Here is a 19,647-nt window from a genome sequence, read left to right on the forward strand (position 1 = left end):
ATTTTCTTATGCTCGAACGTTTTTACCATATCTTTATTTGATTTTCACTAAAATTATTCCCTTTTTTAAGTTAAAATCTTAAATGAATTATGTGACCTCATATAATTTTTATGAGACAACGTAGATTTATATATACAAGAAAGATAAATTTATGCACGTTGATGTGCCGCACATGTAGTTGTATGACTGTATGAGGCCAGCTAGAGATTGTAGGTGCGCTGCATTGGTGCCATCCACGGATTGGGCTTGGCTAGGAAGTGAGCAAGCTGATAGAACTAGTGAAGAATTGGAATTTATTTTAGATTTGAACAGACTTACCCTTGGTCTTGGTTTTTGTAAGAAGCTGAAAATTGTGAAAAGACAAGGCAGTCCAAACTTAGAAAACCTGTGAAGCTACAGATTGGATCTCACATACTTCCTTAATTTTGTTCGTGGTGTTTCCAATTCTACTTCATTGGAAAATTGAGATGTACACGTGTACCCACTTTATCTAAGGTACCACTTTATCTATCATGATCAGAACATCGCTCTCTCCTTCCGCTCTCCGCTCTTCCCATAGTTGTGCTTCCTCCCTTGCACCGGTACAGGACGTAGATCGGTCCAACACGTCCACAATGGGAATGTGGTATAGCAGCGACAATAGGGGGAATGGGAAAGTGCAACCAATAATCCTAGACGTGCGGGCAACTACTTAGAAAATAGTCTTAGAGCATCTTCTAACAGGCGCTGTAAAATCTCGCGCGCTATATCGGCGATTGGGCGCGCTGCATACCGTTCGCGCGTGGCATAGCGAATTTGCCTCGGCGGAGGCTGTATTTTGCAGCGCGCGTATGGTGCGAAAACGCACTCTCCGCCAGAGGCGCTATTTTGCAGCGCGCGCGTCACAAACTGCTAGTCCGACCGTTTTTTTTTTGAAAATTCATCAAACAAACTATGAAATTTGATCGAAAATACGAATATATTTAAAGTGCGACGATACAATGCGACATTTAAACGAAAATACTAAAATAAAACTACTACTCGAACTGGTCGTCGGACTCCCAGTCGAAGTCGAGGTTGCTCAGTGTCGTGTCCGACACCGAGCGTCGACGTCGTCGTGCACTCGGAAGTCGGAGGAGGATGAGAGGACGACGGTCGACGGCCCTGCGGTGTTCTTCCTTCCTCCTTCCTCCTCCGCCGGCCGTCGGTCCTCGCCTTCTTCCTCGCCGCGGACTCGGCGCGGCGCTTCTCGCGGCTCGCCTTCTTCTTCGCTCATCGCCGCCTCTGTCCTCCTCCTTCTCGCGCGTAGAAGGCCTCCGTGGCGGCGACGTCCTCGGGGAAGCGCCGCGCCCATTCGACGCCGCGCAGCGCCTCGCCGCGCTCGGCGATGAGGAGGCGCTGCTCCAGCTCCCGATGGCGGCGTCTGCTGTTCGCGCGTGATCATCGGCGACGGCGGCGCCAGCATCTCCGCCGCTCGCGCTGCGTGGAAGACATCGTCGGTTCATCGACCGACGCGCGAGCGGCCGAGCCGCCACGCGACGGTGTCGTACGCCCGCGCCGCGTCGTGCGCGGGTGTCGAAGGTGCCGAGGCGGATCCGCTCCCGCCGGAGCGGATTTCCGCGTCGAACCGGCCGCTGGCCGCGCGCCCGGACGCCGTGGTAGCCGGAGGAGGGGCGGCGGTGCGGAGGCATCTCGCGGACGGAGGTGGAGCGGCGCGGAGGGAGGCGGAGCGGGCCGGAGGTGGAGCGGCGCGGGAGCGGAGAGAGACGAGGAGGAGAGAGACGCGGGAGGAAGTGACAGTTGCCCGCGCGCGCGTGGCGTGTTTAGTACCGCGCGCGCCATCGCACGCGGCAAGTTTCCCGCGCGGGATAGCGCGAAAGCGCGCGGGCGGCAACTCTTTAGCGCGCGCCATTTTCCCGCGCATCTGCCGGGAGCAGCGGCGCGGCAAACCGGCGTGCTTTTTACCGCGCGGGCCTTTTAGCGCGTCTGTTGGAGATGCTCTTATGGACTGACGTGCTGATTTCGTGGGCGTGTCATGATCCTGATAGCACTAACCATATGCCTCCACGTCATCCCGTAAGCGTGAGTCTGAAATTCCTCCCAGCCGAGCACTCTAGGTTTTGGTTGAAGATTTTGAAAAGTTGGTAGCATCCTCTCGGGCACTATTCAAGTAGTAGCACCTCCTCTTGGTAAATATGGCGTAGAACCTAGGTATAAGCGCACCCGATTTCAAAAAAATTGAAAAATAATATTGAAATATTTTCAAGAAATTGAAATATTATTCACACGTACATGTCAACTTAATACTTACTTGTGCAAATTTGTAAGAAAAAATACGTCCATATGTAACCTAAAAAAAAGTGAAAATGAAACTTTGCTATAATGTGAATAGTACGCGTCTAATTAATCCTTATATTATGACGAGTACAATTTGTTATTTTTTTTGTAGGTTACGTATTTTTATATTTTAGAGGTGTCTCTCCATAGTTCACTAGAGGTGTCTCTCCATAAAGATAAATAACATGCTAGATGATTTTTTTTGTACATTGAGATTTTTTCGGTTTTCTTGTACTGTCTATATTAAGTGGTTGTACTACTCGTGTCGAATGATTGTACTTATCGGCGTCAAGTATTAGAACTTCCTTGCGGATAATGGGATTATTTTGTTTTTTTGTACATTTAGATTTTGTTGGTTTTTTTGTACTTCCGATGTTAAGTGGGTGTACTGCTCATGTCGAATGGTTGTAATTCTCAGCGTCAAGTATTTGAACTTTCTTGCGGATGACCGGATTATTTTGTTTTTTTATTGTCACTATATTTTCTCTCCGCCATTCCCATTTCAATCTCGTGTACTTCCATCATTCGAAGGGTTGCAATCCCTTTTTCTCGGAAGAGCATCTTGTACTTCATGTGAAATAATATAATGGATGATTTTTATTATTTTTGATATGTATACTTCCTGCATGTTGTACTTCTTATCATATTTGCATGTGCTGCCCGCAATACACATTGTACTTCGCTATTGTTTTCTTTTTTTTGCGGGAAAAGAGCTGATGATATTTAGCACAAGGTTCTTACAGTAAAAGGTCCTGAGACAAAAGGAAAAAAACAACGAAGCTCCTCAGCACCCCGTTGACGAAGACGACGACAAAGATGTACCGCCGGCGTGCCGCCGCTGCTGCTCCACACATGCCTTGGATTTGGAGCAGCCCCTCTGCGGACGGGAAGTCGACGAAGCTCGACCCCCGGAGGGCCTCCATCCAGCGCCGCCAAAGCCAACGCCCCGCACCGCATCACCAGCTCGCTTCGGTTCTTCGAGACCCCGGATCCGCCATCCCGCCGACTCCAGCGAGGGATTGTCGCACCCAGCAGCTCCATCGAGCCCCGAGCACGCGGAAGACGGAAGATCAGCAGCAGAGCTCCTCGGACCTCCACCGCCGGAGAGGAAGACCTCCGTCGCAAAACGCCACTCCGCCCGCGCCGCCCACTCCCCAACACCGCCGGCTAGCTCCCAAACCGAACCTACGCTATTTACACACCGCAGATCAGGGCTTCCCCATCCTCCCGATGCCGGCGCAGCCGTCGGAGGGTGAGGAACCCGCTGATCTGGCGGCGGCGAGGTGGAACGCCCGGGATCGCCCAAAAGGCGCCCTCTGTCTACTGTGGACGGGTAGAGTATAAGGCTCCAAGGTACCTGCCTGGCGATAGGGATTGGTTAATGTACTTCCCTATGGTTGAGTTTATTATTTTCTAGCACTTTCACCTTGGAGAATAGGGGAGGGCAGATAGGGACCGCACGCCGAGGAGCTGGGCTAGACGCCGGAGGGAGAGGCAGCGAGCGGCTAACCGAATCGACAACGTCGTCTCGATCGCGCTCGGTGGTTGGGGGACGCAGGTCTTCTCGGTGGTGGCGGGCACGCTTTCCGGCGAGGAGGGATCGAGAGGGGTGTGGCAGGGACCGGGCGGGCGGTAGTTGGCTCGGGAGGCGTTGGGCTGGTGCTGGAGGCTGGGGGATTCGAGGGTGCGAATGGAAGCTGGGCAGGGGCGGCAGTGAGGTCTGGCCAGCCAGAGGCGGAACAAAGTTCCAAACAATACTTTACCATATAAAGCTTTTGGTGCCAACGATTGAGGTGGTCGGTGATCAAAACGATGAGATTTGCACGATAGATTTCCGCCCCGCAAAAAATAGAGCATTGAACTTCCGGGTGACATGAGCCTGCACTGCTCGTGCAATGAGCTTGAACCGCTTGAACTACCCGACACGTTTTTTACGAAATTTTGAACTACCTACATGCAAGGTGTTGGAGATATGCCCAAGAGGCAATAATAAAGTGGTTATTATAATATATATTTGTGTTTATGATAAAAGTTTGCATATCATGCTATAATTGTATTAACCGAAACATTGATACATGTGTGTAATGTAAACAACAAGGAGTCCCTAGAAAGCCTCTTGTATAACTAGCTTGTTGATTAATAGATGATCATGGTTTCGTGATCATGAACATTGGATGTTATTAATAACAAGGTTATGTCATTGAATGAATGATATAATGGACACACACCCAAATGAGCGTAGCATAATATCAAGTCATTAAGATCAACTTGCTATAAGCTTACGCTACATAGTTACCTAGTCCTTCGACCATGAGATCATGTAAATCACTTATACCGGAAGTGTACTTTGATTACATCAAACGCCACTGCGTAAATGGGTGGTTATAAAGATGGGATTAAGTATTCGGAAAGTATGAGTTGAGGCATATGGATCAAGAGTGGGATTTGTCCATACCGATGACGGATAGATATACTCTGGGCCCTCTCGGTGGAATGTCGTCTGATTAGCTTGCAAGCATGTGACTAGTTCACAAGAGATGATATGCCACGGTACGAGTAATGAGTACTTGTCGGAGACGAGGTTGAACAAGGTATGGAGATACCGATGATCAAACCTCAGACAAGTAAAATATCGCGTGACAAAGGGAATCGGTATCGTATGTAAATGTGTCAATCGATCACTAAGTTATCGTTGAATATGTGGGAGTGATACGTCTCAAACGTATCTATAATTTCTTATGTTCCATGCTACTTTTATGATGATACTCACATGTTTTATACACATTATATGTCATTATTATGCATTTTCCGGCACTAACCTATTGACGAGATGCCGAAGAGCCAGTTGCTGTTTTCTGCTGTTTTTGGTTTCAGAAATCCTAGTAAGGAAATATTCTCGGAATCGGACGAAATCAACGCCCAGCATCTTAGAATTCCACGAAGCTTCCAGAACACCCGAGAGCCACCAGAGGAGGGCCACAGGGGGCCCACACGTGTGGGCGGCGCGGCCAAGGAGCCAGGCGCGCCGCCCTACTGTGTGGTGGCCCCGTCAGCCTTCCGACTCCGCCTCTTCGCCTATTTAAAGGTCCCTGACCTAAATCTTCGATACGGAAAAGCCACGGTACGAGAAACCTTCCAGAGCCGCCGCCATCGCGAAGCCAAGATCTGGGGGACAGGAGTCTCTGTTCCGGCACGCCGCCGGGACGGGGAAGTGCCCCCGGAAGGCATCTCCATCGACACCACCGCCATCTTCATCACCGCTGCTGTCTCCCATGAGGAGGGAGTAGTTCTCCATCGAGGCTAAGGGCTGTACCGGTAGCTATGTGGTTAATCTCTCTCCCATGTACTTCAATACAATGATCTCATGAGCTGCCTTACATGATTGAGATCCATATGATGAGTTTGTAATCTAGATGTCATTATGCTATTCAAGTGGATTTTACTTATGTGATCTCCGGAGACTCCTTGTCCCACGTGTGTAAAGGTGACAAGTGTGTGCACCGTGTGGGTCTCTTAGGCCATATTTCACAGAATACTTATTCACCGAGTTATGATTTGAGTTGGATGTCTCTATGAAATTGTGGTGTGTTAGTACCTCCTATGAATGCTCAAAGTGACAGCGTGGGGTGTTTATTAGTACTTGGGAATACATCTTTAAGGTTTGCCTACATGATGAATTAGAGTTCGTTATCTTGCCAGAGAGTAATTCGGAATAGCATAGTGAAGTGTTTATATTTATATCCAATTATGATTGCAATGTTGAGAGTGTCCACTAGTGAAAGTATGATCCCTAGGCCTTGTTTCCAAACACTGAAACTCCGTTTATTTATCTGTTCTATTGCATGTTTACTCGCTGCCATATTTTATTCAGATTGCTATTACCACTCATATACATCCATACTACTTGTATTTCACTATCTCTTCGCCGAACTAGTGCACCTATACATCCGACAAGTGTATTAGGTGTGTTGGGGACACAAGAGACTTCTTGTATCGTGATTGCAGGGTTGCTTGAGAGGGATATCTTTGACCTCTTCCTCCCCGAGTTCGATAAACCTTGTGTGATCCACTTAAGGGAAACTTGCTGCTGTTCTACAAACCTCTGCTCTTGGAGGCCCAACACTTTCTACAAGAATAGAAGCACCCGTAGACATCAAGCACTTTTCTGGCGTCGTTGCTGGGGAGGAAAGGTAAAAGGCACTCATACTCCGGTCCCAGGTAATAAGTACTTTTATGTTGCCATTGTGTGTGTGTTCGAAGCTATTTCCTTTAGATCCTGCAATTGCATCTTTTTGTTTCTTGTTAAACACTAGTAAGGCATAATGGAAAACATCTGTGAGCTTTTTATACTATTTCCTGAGTCAAGACATGAATGGTTGAATGCGAAAATTAAAAAACCTATGGAACCTTATTTGCATGCTAGTAGCAATGATATTAGTATGAACGCTTTGAACACCATTGTTGCTAATGATATAGAAAATTCTAAGCTTGGGAGGTCGGTTTTGTTGAAAATGATCTCTTTAGTCCTCCGGGTATTGAGGAGAAAGTTTATGTTGATTATGATATGCCCCCTATTTATGATGATTATAATGATAGTGGTCTTTTGGTGCCGCCTACTATGGAGGATAAAGTTTATTATGATGATACTATACCTCCAATATTTGATGATGAGAATAATAATGATAGCTACTTTGTTGAATTTGCTCCCACTACAACTAATAAAATTGATTATGCTTATGTGGAGAGTAATAATTTTATGCATATAGCTCATGATAAGAATGTTTCATTTGATAGTTATATTGTTGAATTTGTTCATGATGCTACTGAAAGTTATTATGAGAGAGGGAAACATGGTTATATGCATCTTAATAATATTAAGTTTCCCCTCTTTATGTTGAGAATCTTGAAGTTACTCGTGTTTTATCTTGCTATGCTTGTCACTTTGTTCTTCATGAATTTGTTTATTTACAAGATCCCTTTTCATAGGAAGTGGGTTAGGCTTAAATTTGTTTTAATTTGCTTCTTGATGCTCTCTTTTGCTTCAACTTTTATTTCTTGCGAGTGCATCATTAAAACTGCTGAGCCCATCTTTATGGCTATAAAGAAAGCACTTCTTGGGAGATAACCCATGTGTTTATTTTACTACAGCAATTTTGTTTTATATTTGAGTCTTGGAAGTTGTTATTACTGTAGCAACCTCTCCTTATCTTTATTTTATTGCATTATTGTGCCAAGTAAAGTCTTTGATAGTAAAGTCAATACTAGATTTGGATTACTGCGCAGAAACAGATTTCTTCGTCGTCACGAATTTCGATCTGCCTCTCTGTAGGTAACTCAGAAAAATCTGCCAATTTACGTGCGTGATCCTCAGATATGTACGCAACTTTCATTCAATTTGGGCATTTTCATCTGAGCAAGTCTGGTGCCTCAAAAAATTCGTCTTTACGGACTGTTCTGTTTTGACAGATTCTGCCTTTTATTTCGCATTGCCTGTTTTGCTATGTTGGATGGATTTCTTTGTTCCATTAACTTCCAGTAGCTTTGTGCAATGTCCATAAGTGTTAAGAATGATTGTGTCACCTCTGAATATGTGAATTTTTGATTATGCACTAACCCTCTAATGAGTTTGTTTCGAGTTTGGTGTGGAGGAACTTTTCAAGGGTCAAGAGAGGAGGATGATACAATATGATCAAGAAGAGTGAAAAGTCTAAGCTTGGGGATGCCCCGGTGGTTCATCCCTGCATATTTCAAGAAGACTCAAGCATCTAAGCTTGGGGATGCCCAAGGCATCCCCTTCTTCATCAACAACTTATCGAGTTTCTTCTCTTGAAACTATATTTTTATTCGATCACATCTTATGTACTTTACTTGGAGTGTCTGTGTGCTTTTATTTTTGTTTTGTTATTTTCATTCTCTGAATAAATGCTTGTGTGGGATAGAGACACGCTCCGCTGTTGCATATGAACACATGTGTTCTTAGCTTTACTTTTAATGTTCATGGCGAAGGTTGAAACTGCTTCGTTCATTGCTATATGGTTGGAAACGGAAAATGCTGCATGTGGTAATTGGTATAATGTCTTGAATAATTTGATACTTGGCAATTGTTGTGCTCATATAGATCATGTTTAAGCTCTTGCATCATGTACTTTGCACCTATTAATGAATAACTACATAGAGCTTGTTAAAATTTGGTTTGCATGATTAGTTTCTCTAGAGTCTAGATATTTTCTCGGTTAAGGTGTTTGAACAACAAGGAGACAATGTAAAGTCTTATAATAGCTTACAATATGTTCATATGTGAGCTTTGCTGCACCTTTTATACTTGAGTTTGCTTCAAACAACCTTGCTAGCCTAGCCTTGTATTGAGAGGAATTCTTCTCGTGCATCCAAATCCTTGAGCCAAAAATCATGCCATTTGTGTCCACCATACCTACCTACCACATGGTATTTCTCCGCCATTCCAAAGTACATTACTTGAGTGCTACCTTTAAAATTCTATTCTTTGTCTTTACAATATATAGCTCATGGGACAAATAGCCTTAAAAACTATTGTGGTGAAGAATATGTACTTATGTGTCTTATTTCTTTAATAAGTTGCTTGTTGAGCGGTAACCATGTTTCTGGGGACGCCATCAACTCTTTCACCTTTGTTGAATATCATGTGAGTTGCTATGCATGTTCGTCTTGTCTGAAGTAAGGGCGATTTTCATGATCAAATGGTTTGAGTATGCATACTGTTAGAGAAGAACATTGGGCCGCTAACTAAAGCCATGATTCATGGTGGAAGTTTCAGTTTGGACAACTAATCCTCAATCTCTTATGAGAATATTAACTGTTGTTGAATGCTTATGCATTAAAGAGGAGTCCATTATCTGTTGTCTATGTTGTCCCTGTATGGATGTCTAAGTTGAGAATAATCAAAAGCGAGAAATCCAATGCGAGCTTTCTCCTTAGACCTTTGTACAAAGCGGCATAGAGGTACCCCTTTGTGACACTTGGTTGAAACATATGCTATGCAATGATAATCCATGTTAATCCAAGCTAATTAGGACAAGGTGAGAGCACTATTGGTATACTATGCATGAGGCTTGCAACTTATAGGATGTATTATACATAACACATATGATTTATTACTACCGTTGACAAAATTGTTTCTATGTTTTCAAAATGAAAAGCTCTAGCACAAAAATAGTAATCCATGCTTCCTCTCGCGAAGGGCCTATCTTCTACTTTATTGTTGAGTCAGCTTACCTATTCTTTCTATCTTAGAAGCAAACACTTGTGTCAACTCGTGCATTGATTCTTACATGTTTACCTATTGCACTTGTTATATTGCTTTATGTTGACAACTATCCATGAGATATATATGTTGAAGTTGAAAGCAACCGCTGAAACTTATATCTTCCTTTGTGTTGCTTCAATGCCTTTACTTTGAATCTATTGCTTTATGAGTAACTCTTATGCAAGACTTATTGATGCTTGTCTTGAAAGTACTATTCATGAAAAGTCTTTGTTATATGATTCATTTGTTTACTCATTATCTTCATCATTGCTTCGAATCGCTGCATTCATCTACATATGCTTTACAATAGTATGGTCAAGATTATGATAGCATGTCACTCGTAAATTATCCTTGTTATCGTTTACCTACTCGAGGGACGAGTAGGAACTAAGCTTAGGGATGCTTGATACGTCTCAAACGTATCTATAATTTCTTATGTTCCATGCTACTTTATATGATGATACTCTACATGTTTTATACATACTTTATGTCATATTTATGCGTTTTCCGGAACTAACCTATTGACGAGATGCCGAAGGGCCAGCTGTCGTTTTCTCGCTGTTTTTGGTTCCGAAATCCTAGTAAGGAAATATTCTCGGAATTGGACGAAATCAACGCCCGCAGTCTTATAATTGGACGAAGCTTCCAGAACACCCGAGAGCCGCCGTAGGGGAGCCACGGGGCCCCACACAGCACCGGCGGCGCGGCCAAGGGGGCCCGCGCCCCCCTGTTGTGTCGTCGCCTCGTCGACCCTCCGACTCCGCCTCTTCGCCTATATAAAGGTCCCCGACCTAAAACTTCGATACGGAAAAGCCACGGTACGAGAAACCTTCCGCGAGCCGCCGCCATCGCGAAGCCAAGATCCGGGGGACAGGAGTCTCTGTTCCGGCACGCCGCCGGGACGGGGAAGTGCCCCGGAAGGCTTCTCCATCGACACCTGCCATCTCCACCGCCATCTTCATCACCGCTGCTGTCTCCCATGAGGAGGAGTAGTTCTCCATCGAGGCTCGGGGCTGTACCGGTAGCTATGTGGTTAATCTCTCTCCTATGTACTTCAATACAATAATCTCATGAGCTGCCTTACATGATTGAGATTCATATGATGATGCTTGTAATCTAGATGTCATTATGCTAGTCAAGTGGGTTTTACTTATGTGATCTCCGGAGACTCCTTGTCCCACGTGTGTAAAGGTGATAGTGTGTGCACCGTGTGGGTCTCTTAGGCTATATTTCACAGAATACTTATTCACCGTTATGAATGGCATAGTGAAGTGCTTATTTATATCTCTTTATGATTGCAATGTGTTTTGTATCACAATTTATCTGTGTGCTACTCTAGTGATGTTATTAAAGTAGTTTATTCCTCCGCACGGTGTAATGGTGATAGTGTGTGCATCGTGTAGTACTTGGCGTAGGCTATGATTGTGATCTCTTGTAGATTATGAAGTTAACTATTGCTATGATGGTATTGATGTGATCTATTCCTCCTTTCGTAGTGTGAAGGTGACAGTGTGCATGCTATGTTAGTACTTGGTTTGGTTATGTTGATCTGTCATGCACTCTAAGGTTATTTAATTATGAACATCGAATATTGTGGAGCTTGTTAACTCCGGCATTGAGGGTTCGTGTAATCCTACACAGTTAGTGGTGTTCATCATCCAACAAGAGAGTGTAGAGTCTAGCATTTATCTATTTATTCTGTTATATGATCAAAGTTGAGAGTGTCCACTAGTGAAAGTATGATCCCTAGGCCTTGTTCCTAAATACTGCTACCGCTGCTTGTTTATCTGTTTCATCGCATCCGTACTTCCTGCAATATTACCACCATCAACCACACGCTCGGCAAGCACTTTTCTGGCGCCGTTACTACTGCTCATACTTATTCATACCACCTGTATTTCACCATCTCTTCGCCGAACTAGTGCACCTATTAGGTGTGTTGGGGACACAAGAGACTTCTTGCTTTGTGGTTGCAGGGTTGCATGAGAGGGATATCTTTGACCTCTTCCTCCCCGAGATCGATAAACCTTGGGTGATCCACTTAAGGGAAACTTGCTCGCCGTTCTACAAACCTCTGCTCTTGGAGGCCCAACACTGTCTACAAGAATAGAAGCACCCGTAGACATCAAGCTATTTTTTGGCGCCATTGCCGGGGAGGAAAGGTAAAAGGCACTCATACTCCGGTCCCAGGTAAAGTACTCTTCTGGCGCCGTTGTGTATGTGCTCGAAGCTATTTCCTTTAGATCCTGCAATTGCATCTTTTTGTTTCTTGTTTACACTAGTTTGGCATAATGGACAACAATGAGCTTCTTATTCTATTTCCTGATTTAAGACATGGATGGTTTGATGCGAAAATTAAAAAACCCATGGAACATATTAGTATGAACACTTTGAATACCATTGTTGCTAATGATATAGAAAGTTCTATGCTTGGGGAGGTCGGTTTTGATGAGAATGATCTTTTTAGCCCTCCGGGTATTGAGGAGAAAGTTTATGTTGATTATGATATGCCTCCCATATATGATGATTATAATGATAGTGGTCTTTTGGTGCCACCTGTTATGGAGGATAAATTTTATTATGATTACAATATGCCTCCTATATTTGATGATGAGAATAATAATGATAGCTACTTTGTTGAATTTGCTCCTACTACAATTAATAATAATAACTATGCTTATGTTGGGAGTAGTAATAATTTTATGCATGAGACTCATGATAAGAATGCTTTATGTGATAGTTATATTGTTGAGTTTGCTCATGTTGCTACTGAAAGTTATTATGAGAGAGGAAAATATGGTTGTAGAAATTTTCATGTTACTAAAACACCTCTCTATGTGCTGAAATTTTTGAAGCTACACTTGTTCTATCTTCCTATGTTTTTTACTTTGCTCCCAATGAACTTGTTTATTTACAAGATTCCTTTTCATAGGAAGCATGTTAGGCTTAAATGTGTTTTGAATTTGCTTCTTGATGCTCTCTTTTGCTTCAAATACTATCTCTTGCGAGTGCATCATTAAAACTGATGAGCCCATCTTAATGGCTATAAAGAAAGAACTTCTTGGGAGATAACCCATGTGTTTATTTTACTACAGTACTTTGTTTTATATTTGTGTCTTGGAAGTTGTTACTACTGTAGCAACCTCTTCTTATCTTATTTTTATCGCATTGTTGTGCCAAGTAAAGTCTTTGATAGTAAGGTTCATACTAGATTTGGATTACTGCGCAGATACAGATTTCTTTGCTGTCACGAATTTCGACCTGCCTCTCTGTAGGTAGCTCAGAAAAATATGCCAATTTACGTGCGTGATCCTCGGATATGTACGCAACTTTCATTCAATTTGGGCATTTTCATTTGAGCAAGTCTGGTGCCTCAATAAAATCCATCTTTACGGACTCGTTCTATTTTGACAGATTCTGCCTTTTATTTCGCATTGCCTCTTTTGCTATGGTGGATGAATTTCTTTGTTCCATTAATGTCCAAGTAGCTTTATGCAATGTCCGAAGTGTTAAGAATGATTGTGTCACCTCTGAACATGTTAATTTTTATTATGCACTAACCCTCTAATGAGTTGTTTTGAGTTTGGTGTGGAGGAAGTTTTCAAGGGTCAAGAGAGGAGGATGATATACTATGATCAAGAAGAGTGAAAGCTCTAAGCTTGGGGATGCCCCGGTGGTTCACCCCTGCATATTTCAAGAAGACTCAAGTGTCTAAGCTTGGGGATGCCCAAGGCATCCCCTTCTTCATCGACAAATTTATCAGGTCATTTCTCTTGAAACTATATTTGTATTCGGTCACATCTTATGTACTTTACTTGGAGCGTCTTTTTGTTTTTGTTTTTGTTTGAATAAAATATGATCCATCATGCTTGTGTGGGAGAGAGACACGCTCCGCTGGTTCATATGAACACATGTGTTCTTAGCTTTTAATGTTCATGGCGAAGGTTGAAACTCGCTTCGTTAATTGTTATATGGTTGGAAACGGGAAATGCTACATGTGGTAATTGATAAAATGTCTTGGATAATTTGATACTTGGCAATTGTTGTGCTCATGTTTAAGCTCTTGCATCATATACTTTGCACCCATTAATGAAGAAATACATAGAGCTTGCTAAAATTTGGTTTGCATAATTGGTCTCTCTAAGGTCTAGATAATTCCTAGTAAAGAGTTTGAACAACAAGGAAGACGGTGTAGAGTCTTATAATGTTTACAATATGTCTTTTATGTGAGTTTTGCTTCACCGGTTCATCCTTGTGTTTGTTTCAAATAACCTTGCTAGCCTAAGCCTTGTATCGAGAGGGAATACTTCTCATGCATCCAAAATCCTTGAGCCAACCACTATGCCATTTGTGTCCACCATACCTACCTACTACATGGTATTTCTCCGCCATTCCAAAGTAAATTGCTTGAGTGATACCTTTAAATAATTCAAAATTTATCACCTCTGATTTGTGTCAATGTTTTATAGCTCATGAGGAAGTATGTGGTGTTTATCTTTCATTCTTGTTGGGCAACTTTCACCAATGGACTAGTGGCTTCATCCGCTTATCCAATAATTTTGCAAAAAGAGCTGGCAATGGGATTCCCGAGTCCGAATTAATTAACCTAAATAGACACTCCTCCATGGTATGTGATTGTTGGACGGCACCCGAAGGATTCGGTTAGCCATGGCTTGAGAAAGCAAAGGTGGGGAGGAGTGTCATCATAATAAAACTAAAATAAAAAGGCACTCCTTCATGGTATGAGATTGTTGGCAGGCACCCGAGGATTCGGTTAGCCATGGTTTGTGAAAGAAAGGTTGGAAGGAGTGCCACCCAAAAATAAAAATAATTCATGGGAGCCGCTCTTTGAAGGTTTGTCCGGCGAGGGGGTTAGAGTGCCCACTACCATTCGTTGACAACAACAAACACCTCTCAAAATTTTACTTTTATGCTCTCTTTATGTTTTCAAAACCAAAGCTCTAGCACAAATATAGCAATCAATGCTTCCTCTCGCGAAGGACCTTTCTTTTACTTTTATGTTGAGTCAGTTCACCTATCTCTCTCCACCTCAAGAAGCAAACACTTGTGTGAACTGTGCATTGATTCCTACATACTTGCATATTGCACTTGTTATATTACTTTACATTGACAATATCCATGAGATATACATGTTACAAGTTGAAAGCAATTGCTGAAACTTAATCTTCCTTTGTGTTGCTTCAATACCTTTACTATGAATTTATTGCTTTATGAGTTAACTCTTATGCAAGACTTATTGATGCTTGTCTTGAAAGTACTATTCATGAAAAGTCTTTGCTTTATGATTCAGCTTGTTTACTCATGTCATTACCATTGTTTTGATCGCTGCATTCATTACATATGCTTACAATAGTATGATCAAGATTATGATGGCATGTCACTCCAGAAATTATCTTTGTTATCGTTTACCCGCTCGGGACGAGCAGAAACTAAGCTTGGGGATGCTGATACGTCTCCGACGTATCGACAATTTCTTGTGTTCCATGCCACATTATTGATGATATCTACATGTTTTATACATACTTTATGTCATATTTATGCGTTTTCCGGAACTAACCTATTGACGAGATGCCGAAGGGCCAGTTGTTGTTTTCTGCTGTTTTTGGTTCCAGAAATCCTAGTAAGGAAATATTCTCGGAATTGGACGAAATCAACGCCCAGAGTCTTATAATTGGACGAAGCTTCCAGAACACCCGAGAGCCGCCAGAGGGGAGCCCTGGGGGCCCCACACAACACCCTGGCGCGGCCAAGGGGGGCCCCGCGCCCCCCTGTTGTGTCGTCGCCTCGTCGACCCTCCGACTCCGCCTCTTCGCCTATAAAAAGGTCCCTGACCTAAAACCTCGATACGGAAAAGCCACGGTACGAGAAACCTTCCAGAGCCGCCGCCATCGCGAAGCCAAGATCTGGGGGACAGGAGTCTCTGTTCCGGCACGCCGCCGGGACGAGGAAGTGCCCCCGGAAGGCTTCTCCATCGACACCGCTGCCATCTCCACCGCCATCTTCATCACCGCTGCTGTCTCCCATGAGGAGGGAGTAGTTCTCCATCGAGGCTCGGGGCTGTACCGGTAGCTATGTGGTTAATCTCTCTCCTATGTACTTCAATACAATGATCTCATGAGCTGCCTTACATGATTGAGATTCATATGATGATGCTTGTAATCTAGATGTCATTATGCTAGTCAAGTGGGTTTTACTTATGTGATCTCCGGAGACTCCTTGTCCCACGTGTGTAAAGGTGACGAGTGTGTGCACCGTGTGGGTCTCTTAGGCTATATTTCACGAATACTTATTCACTGTTATGAATGGCATAGTGAAGTGCTTATTTATATCTCTTTATGATTGCAATGTGTTTTGTATCACAATTTATCTCGTGTGCTACTCTAGTGATGTTATTAAAGTAGTTTATTCCTCCCGCACGGTGTAATGGTGACAAGTGTGTGCATCGTGTAGTACTTGGCGTAGGCTATGATTGTGATCTCTTGTAGATTATGAAGTTAACTATTGCTATGATGGTATTGATGTGATCTATTCCTCCTTTCGTAGTGTGAAGGTGACAATGGTGCATGCTATGTTAGTACTTGGTTTGGTTATGTTGATATGTCATGCACTCTAAGGTTATTTAAATATGAACATCGAATATTGTGGAGCTTGTTAACTCCGGCATTGAGGGTTCGTGTAATCCTACACGCTTAGTGGTGTTCATCATCCAACAAGAGAGTGTAGAGTCTAGCATTTATCTATTTATTCTGTTATGTGATCAAAGTTGAGAGTGTCCACTAGTGAAAGTATGATCCCTAGGCCTTGTTCCTAAATATCGCTACCGCTGCTTGTTTATCGTTTTTATCGCATCCGTACTTCCCGCAATATTACCACCATCAACCACACGCCAGCAAGCACTTTTCTGGCGTCGTTACTACTGCTCATACTTATTCATACCACCTGTATTTCACCATCTCTTCGCCGAACTAGTGCACCTATTAGGTGTGTTGGGGACACAAGAGACTTCTTGCTTTGTGGTTGCAGGGTTGCATGAGAGGGATATCTTTGACCTCTTCCTCCCTGAGATCGATAAACCTTGGGTGATCCACTTAAGGGAAACTTGCTGCTGTTCTACAAACCTCTGCTCTTGGAGGCCCAACACTGTCTACAAGAATAGAAGCACCTGTAGACATCACTCAGCCTCCAGTTCACCCAGGTTACAGTGGGTGGCATTCTGCACAGGTTCCGTGGAGTGATCTTGATGAGTGCATTCAAAGGTCCAGCCTCACTCGCCGCTCTCCGGATGCCCCTGACACTGATGAAGAAGAAGAAGAAGAAGAAGAAGAAGAAGAAGAGGAAGCGGCGGACGAGTCCAATGATGAAGATGCCTCGGAGTGATCCCCATGGGGCGAGTAGCATCGCGCTTGTCCCCTTTTTGGCGTCTCGATGCCAAAGGGGGAGAAGTGTTCTATTAGGAACTCTCTCGGGGATTTGCATGGTTTGGGCACAAGCATATGCGTTTATCATTCCTTTATTGCTTGTGCTCCCTCTTATTTGAAATATTTGCTTTGGTTGTGTTCCGTTTAAAACTATGTGCTATGTGGTGTGAGACATTGTTATGGTTTTCGGATTTCTATATGTTGAGATCAAGGCTATTATATTATGTGTGATGCTATATCTCCGTATCATATATCTACACATGGGTATGATTTCTAGCATCCTATCTCAACTTCATATATGTTTATGTCTCTTGTTAGAGCTCATGATGGATACCCCTTGTGTTGAGGCACCTCGCCCCTATGTGTTGTGTATTTGTATTCAAATGCAAATTACTTATATGCACACATGTAGGGGGAGTGCCCCTATGTTTTTGCCATCATGCTTGTCTCTATAGTAATTCTCTTGCAAATCCGTATATTGTCATCAAACACCATAAAGGGGGAGATTGAAAGAACATCTCTCATATTATGTTTTGAGTGTTTGATGTCAATGTATGTGATACACTAATGTTTGTTTAAGTGCTACAGGGATTATATAGATACATTTGTATGTGTGTTGGATGTGGTCAGTGCTGTCAAAAAGAATCAGCAAAAAGCTCACCAGGCCGGATAATCCGGGCCGGATATTTCCAAAATATCCGGCCCCCAGAATTTCGGCTAAGGACTTGAGGAAATGCAGCTCAGTATAGGGGCCGGACATTTGCCCGGATATTGTCCCAGTTTTGTCCCAGGGCCGGATTATCCGGGCCGGATATTTCAGGAATATCCGGCCCCCTCGAAAACGGCTAAGGACCTGAAGAAATGCTTCTCTGGATAGGGGCCGGACAATTGCCCGGACATTGTCCTGGTTTTGTACCAGGAGGCCGGATTATCCGGGGGGGGATTATCCGGCCCTAACTTAGGCCGGATTATCCGGCCCCCGAAGGCTCAACGGCTGGATTTTGGGGAGGGGTATTTATACCCCTCTTCTTCTTCCTTCCCCTTTGCTCAATCATTGCACAAGAAATCTGCCAAGCTTCACCTCCATTAGAGCCACCTCAAGAAACACAAGATTTGCAAGATCTCCTTCCTCCCCCAACCAAATCTCTTGATCTTTGGAGATTCGAAGGAGAAGCCACCGATCTACATCCGCACCGAAGCGTTTTTCATTTCCCCCTCATTTGTTTGAGGATCTCATGCTAGTGTTCCTATTTGGTTCCCTAGTTGATTTGTGTTGATGTGTTGTTGTTGATTGTTGTATTGTTACAGATTTGGGAGCCTCCAATTCAGTTGTGGATGTGTGCCCCAAGACCCTTGTAAAGGCCCGGTTTCCGCCTCGAGGAAATCCCTTAGTGGAAGTGGGCTAGGCCTTTGTGGCGTTGCTCACAGGAGATCTGAGTGAAGCCTTCGTGGCTGTTGGTTTGGCTTTTGTAGCAACCACACTCCTCCAAACGTAGACGTACCTTCTTGCAAAGGAAGGGAACTACGGGAATCATCTCCGTGTCATCGCGTGCTCCACTCTCGGTTACCTCTATCCTATTCTATCTCTTATATTGTGTAGCTATATCTTGCTTAGTTGCTTATCTTGTCATATAGGTAAATTCACTTAGTTGCATATCTAGAGAATTTACTTTTGTGTCAAGCCTAAATTGAAAAAGAACTAAAAATTGGTTAGCACCTATTCACCCCCCCCCTCTAGGTGCGGCATACGATCCTTTCAACAACTAAACTACTTTGCCCCAACTTATAGTGAGGTTGTCAATCTCACTGGTTTTGCTGAAAACAAAGGATTTGACGTATAGTGTGGAAAGAGATGTTTGTTTGCAGTGAAATAAAGAGAACAGTGCTTGCAGTAGATTGTTCTATCCGTGTAAAAGAAAGGACCGGGGTCCATAGTTCACTAGAGGTGTCTCTCCATAAAGATAAATAACATGTTGGGTAACAAATTACAGCTGGGCAACTGACAGAATAAATACCATACATGACAAGATGATTACTATAAGATTTATTTGGGCATTACAACAAGATTTATAAACCGTAATCCAACTGCATCTATGACTAATAATCCACCCTCAGGATATCATTCAAACAACTTTGGGTATTAAGTTGCAAGCAACAGATTATTACATTAAGTAAAGTGTGTAAAGTAAACAAGATAATTATATTTGGATAAAACATTGTTGTTTTCTCCCTAGTAGCAACAACACATCTACAACGTTAGGAGTTATTGTCACTCTCCCAGATTACTAGAGGCATGAACCCACAATCGAGCATAAATACTCCCTCTTGGAGTCATAAGCACATACTTGGCCAGAGCATCTACTAGCAACGAAGAGCATGCAAGATAAAAAAAAAACATATAAAACAGGTCTATAATCAACTCAATCATAGTATTCAATATTCATCGGATCCCAGCAAACACAACATGTAGCATTACATAAAGATGATCTTGATCATGTTAGGCAGCTCACAAGATCTAAACATGAAGCATAAGGAGGACAAGACAACCATCTAGCTACTTCTATGGACCCGTAGTCTAAAGATGAACTACTCACGCATCACTTCGGAGGC

The sequence above is a fragment of the Lolium rigidum genome, chromosome 2, assembly GCF_022539505.1.
Source record: "Lolium rigidum isolate FL_2022 chromosome 2, APGP_CSIRO_Lrig_0.1, whole genome shotgun sequence".
Lineage (NCBI taxonomy): Eukaryota > Viridiplantae > Streptophyta > Magnoliopsida > Poales > Poaceae > Lolium > Lolium rigidum.